The sequence below is a fragment of the Leptonotus elevatus genome, chromosome 7, assembly GCF_054856555.1.
Source record: "Leptonotus elevatus isolate MCC_2025b chromosome 7, RoL_Lele_1.0, whole genome shotgun sequence".
NCBI lineage: Eukaryota > Metazoa > Chordata > Actinopteri > Syngnathiformes > Syngnathidae > Leptonotus > Leptonotus elevatus.
The window spans coordinates 10851537-10857404 of record NC_141245.1 but is presented as its reverse complement, the minus strand read 5'-3'; positions in this window follow the sequence as shown (position 1 = coordinate 10857404).

The window sequence follows — 5868 nt, the reverse complement described above, 5'->3', positions numbered from 1 at the left end:
AGCCAGTTGATGTGGCTCGGGCATCTGGTTCGGATGCCTCCTGGACGCCTACCTGAAGAGGTGTTCCGGGCATGTCCCACTGGTGGAAGGCATGCTGGCGAGACTATGTCTCCCGGCTGGCCCGGGAACGGGGACAGGGAAATCTGGGCTTCTCTCCTAAAGCTGCTGCCCCCGCGACCCGACCCCGGCAAAGCGGTAGTAAATGGATGGATGGATGGACTTAGGTTTATAGCCTTGCACAGGTGGACTTTTATCTCCTGAACAACCAGTCCTAATTCCCACACAGTAGAATTTAAACATCCTTAAACCTATGGCTGCCTTTTCAAATAAATTAGTACACTGACAGAGGAGAAAGTTGTACAGCTGTAGCAGAATTGACAAACTGATCAATTTTATCTCAGGTATGATCAGTTGCAATCAGGGTGTTAAGCAGTAAAAGAAAGTCCCTTCAGTCTGTTTCACATCTGTTTGTGTTATTAAAGCAGATCTTTCACAATGGGCCCATACATGTTCACTGCACACTTCCTGTTCCCCCTCACGCTCCGTGCATGCTTCTCCTTTTAGACTTCATGCTTCCTGTTTTTATGTACTTTTTGTAACTTGGTATGAAAATAAATTAGCCCCGTGTCAGTACGTTTATTACGAACAGATGTGTGACAACGCACATGGGAACACAGTGTTCTGTGCTGAAGGCAAAATAACATAACTTATAAACTAAGCCAAATTCATATTGTTTCAAAATGTTTTCAAATCTATGATTAAAAGGAGTCTGATCTGATGTGGTTTTGCATAGAGATTTGCAATGTATGATTGGAGTTTCTAAAAGTTTACGTGTTTAAGTCACGTGTTTCTCTAATACTAGTCTTAAATGTTTCAGTGCACATTCATTTGGTGTTCACAGGCTCAAATTAGGGCTGTAATTTACAAATGCGCTATATCACTGTGCCTCCATGTGGGCAAGCACGAGTCTGGGCTGTGAAACCCCCAAACCATAATTTACGACTTTGAAAATGATCAGCATCGCTTCCACAAACTTCACATACTTGTACCTGGTGTAAATATTCTGAACCTAATTTCATAGTTTACAACAAAATATACACATGATTTAAAAAAAAAAAAAAAAGAAGAAGAAGAAAAAAAAGTCTGGCACTTCAACTGAAGATAATATTGTTAGTGTCATTAACAATTGTAGAATTTAGACTTTTGAACTTGAAAGAGTAACTTCTTATAAAAACTAGACTGACTACCCATTTATTGTATCTGCATGATCAGTCCGATAAAATGATTACTGCTTGATCTTGAGATATGATATTATGCTTCTTGGCCCAAAACCAATGTGCTCCCTGCTCTGGTATGTGCTACTGCAATTGTAATGAAAATAAAGGGTTGTTTTTTGTTTTGTTTTTTTCCAAATATGTAAATATTCAGTCAAATGTATTATTTCTTCTGGTGTGATATACAGTATGTTCTTATCCCAACAAATCCAGACTGCTGAAGGTATAGTAGCTCAGCTGCTTCCTTTCAGAGCATGTTATTTCAGGTCCACTGCATTAGTTTTACGCTAAAGTCAGCATTGAGCTTGTGACTGGCGAGCCAACTCATGACACAGCACACACGTCTTAACCAGGAGGACAATAGACCCCTCTGTTACGAATCGCTCGCGCACATGCGCACGTACTGTACACGCACGGCTATGTTTAAACAGGTGTATTGAAAATGGAGTGGTTAGAGGTCCACATGTGTGTGTGCGTGCAAACAGTTAATGGGAGAAAAGGAATGACTTTTGAGTATGTGTGTTCTTGGCGGTATTCCCAGCAATACATAGTGACACCAGCGCAGTGCAGAGTACAGCAGAATTCCTTCTCATCGTGGAAAAGCAAAGGAGAGCCACATGAGCCAACTTGCCGGCTGTACCTTGTCAATGGAAGGAGGCAGCTCAGTCAGCAAAAATCACATTAGCTGTCTTTTCGCTTGACACAATGTAAGTCACGGAAGAAAATGCATCCAGTTTTTCAGATTGTTTGCTTTCACAGCCAGCTTGTTGAAATTCTGGTGACAGGCTTGTGAGAACACGTGAGCGATAAATGGTCCCAAACTTCCAACTGAAGTACCGAGATCGTAATCTTTTAATGACGTAAAAGGTTCATAAGGTTGTAATCTGTCCCAACCTTCACTGACAATGTTGAAAGTATGATGTTTCAAAAGTAACTGCTTTCTAACACACTTATTTCAATATCTATCTATAAATTTAGTTTGCTTTTGATTGATTTGTTTGAAAAAAAATACAAAGGTTCAATGGAAAGAATACTTTTCAAAACACCCATCATTTGGTATCAGTTTTTTAAGCAATATTGTCACTTTAAAGGTCATCAATATATCAAGAATTAGCTACAAGGTTGAAGTTTTTTTTTTTTGCTCAAAGAAAAATAAAAATTTTGAGAATGTGATATTGTAATAGAAGCAACAGCTTTTAAATGACAGTATGAAGGCTTATTGCTTAATACATAATCCTTGTTCACAAATAAATGCCGGTGGGTGAAATACACTGATCTGACTCATAGTAGCCTATACACCAGTCTACGTGTGGTATTAATATATCTCTGTTCATCAGTTACATCCATCACGGAAGACATTATTTCGAATGTTTTTTGTTTTGTTTTTTGTTTTTTTCCACTTTCAGCACTGTCCTAGTTCCTGTGTGAGGGGCGTGGCCTCCCTGCAATTTTTGGACTATAATTGCAGTGCTGCCATCTGGGTCATATTTCATGTGAAGTGTTTTTCAGGTTTCATGGTTTTTGCGCAAAGTAATTGCACTAAGTTACACTGCATTGTACAGCTATCGAAGATGTTGTTTAACTGTTTGTTTGTACGGTAAATACCACACAATCACAGATTCACACTTATTGTATCGATCATTCGCCCTGCCTCCCATTGGGATTTGTTAAATCCTATGAGCGCAGTAAGATGGCTGCATGAGTGGCCGTTCTATGTTTTGCTAAAGAGCACATCAACAGCCAGCTGCAGCCCAAATGCATATTTTGCTTCTGCTGCTAATGGGCATTAAATTAAACTGTTAAGCAATCAGTCAACAAAGCTAACCGAGGCAGTGTGTCAACGCCTTTGTTTTTACTTCACCGTTGTCCTATGATGCCATCCTGACACAAAGAGATTTTGAAAACTTGGATGCTGGACCGGAGAGATGAACCCTCCCAGGTTAGCTTCACGCTAGCTAGCTACTACGTCAGAAAACGGATGGATTTGAAACTTTACAGAAAGCAACACACACACACACAAAAACACCCTGGATGCTGCAGTCGGCCAGTGTACGTTTCTGTTTTCATCATGATTCTGTCTCAGTGCACAAAGCAAGTGCCATAAGGACAAGGTTGAATTAATATTTGATGTGAAGTGACATGATTGAAATCAGGCCTCAAGGCAATTAAACACCTTTGGGATGAATGAGACCTCTGTGGCTTCTGATTTCACAAATGTTCCTTTGGATAAAAGGACAGAAATTAACCACATACACCATTCAAACCTTGTAGAAAGTCTTCCCCAAAAAGTGCAAGCTGTTATAGCTCCCTATCTGTTTTTCAGGTTTCACTTCCTAAAGGCATTGTGGATATGTGTCTCAATACTTTTGTCCATATAGGATAGCAGTAAAAGTGGTCTGGAAATGATGGAAACAAAAAACGGTGGCAAAGGAGCAATTTCTAAATTGCCACACTTTCATATGGGAAGTGGTTTTGCAGCGTGATGCGGGTTGTAGGTACTGACGACTGTAAGAAAGAGGAAGCTGATGACGTGGGATAGTTGGTTGGCTTAGTGGTCAAACAATATGTCAACAAGAACCATAACTCCGGTATTTTTTTTTTTATCGTGTTTGTTTACCTCTTGGTGCCAGCTAGCAGCAAAATGAAGTCCAGTCATTGAGTATGCTGTTTTTTACACACACTAACACACACAGTCATCATTCACAACCACCTAATGTTTGCATAACACTGACAGAAACACAAATAGTGACTCTTGATATATGCGAGCACATTTTTGAGTTTTAAAATAAAATCACTTGACATGGATGTTAACCTTGTCAATACTCAATTTAAAACAAATCGGGGGGTTTTGGTATGTTTTTGTTGAAAGTATCTTGACATTCATGCACAGTGGTTTAAACTAGGGTGTCCAAACTTTTCATTTGAGGGCCGCATGAATGAAATTTCTTGACTTCAATAAACATACTGAAACCAATAAATCGAACAACTATTTACTGTTTTTATTTTTTAGTTGTTTAAAAAAAAAAGAAGAAAAAAAAAAGCCTGCTACATAACAGCTTTCTTTCTGTTAAAGGTGAAAGAGTTTCGGTGTGGCCTCGGCCCTATATGCCACTAGACTAGATACACTAAACAGAGACTAAATCACTTAAACCATGCGGTAGAAATCCATTCTAAAAAGAATAAGTAAACAGATTGGTGAGGTCGACCCTGCAGTCTGAGGTAGAACGAGCTGCTACACAGGTTAATTAAATGTTGCCTAGACACCGGTGAATAGGCTTCATGTTCGTAAAAGCACCACATTCACCAATATACGTCTGATCAAAGAGTGATCAATATTATGAGTGGTTGCCTGGATACAGTGACATGGGTGCCGTGTGAGAATATACACACTGGGCATTGTCACTTGGCACACACGAAACTCACATTATCACATATATTAGCCCTATTTGTGATCACAGCTCAAACACATTTCTCTTCCCAATAAGTAGCTGCATACACTCCCACAGTACACACAGGTGCATGCATTTTAGATAGACGACAAAGTAAGGTGGTGGGCCGATTAAAGCTTTCATGGCCAACACGTGCACATCTTGGAGTCTGGTGGGAGTAAACTAGATTTTTGCAAACATGGTAAACATTCATTCCAGCAGAAAGTTCACTCACAAACTTCCTGGCCCACTTCTCTCTAGATAAGGACAGGGTCAAACAGTGATAAACATGTGCACGCAAATATGTATACATAGCCATGTAGACTACTTTTTCATTGTAAAACAGTGTTGTTATTAATGTAAAATGCAAAATATGAATATCTAGCAGCCTTGACTTTTGTCTTTTACTAGGAAAACAAACACAGAAGTTGTTTTGCCCATTTTTGTATGTGAGACAGTTCTAGGTCTTTGACATTCTGTCAAAATGATGAAGAATTACAGTGCAGTACACTAAACAATAACATCCACCTACGGATAACACCCTAGTTCAAAATTACTCTTTTGGGAAGGGGGTTCTGTCTTATGCAAATAAGACACTGATGACTCAAGTGACCCAGAGTCTGAAGAGAAAAAACAAGATCCAATAAAGACACTTTGAGTTCATGCTAAGCTGTGCTAATGCTGCTACTGTGTGCAGTTTGTCAGCCAAATCAGCCAATCAGAAAGCGAGATGACGCTGCGACGAGAATGTACGGTGGGGAATCTAAAATCAAAACAGTCATGGTGGGCGTAAGAGTCCTTTGACCAACACCTTTTTTTTTTATGTGGCTTTTTTCAGCTAAAAACAAACCACAAACTGTGGCCACTGCCCCCTTTTCACCCGCCATTTTTGTTTACTCAGAAGTCCCGTTTAATCTCAAGAGGTTTTGCCAGATTTCCCATCAGACCTGGGAATATTCGTGAGTGAAATCATTTTGTGTGTGACGTCTTGATTTTGCTGTGTTGCCGCCAGTGCTGTGTACATTACTAAAAAATAGTAACTAGTTACAGTTTCTAGGTACTTTATTTTAAAAGTAATTCAATTACTCTAATGATTACTTGAGCAAAAAATAATGTGTTACTATTAAAAGTAACTCCAGTTACTTAAAAAAAAAAGAGAACATACA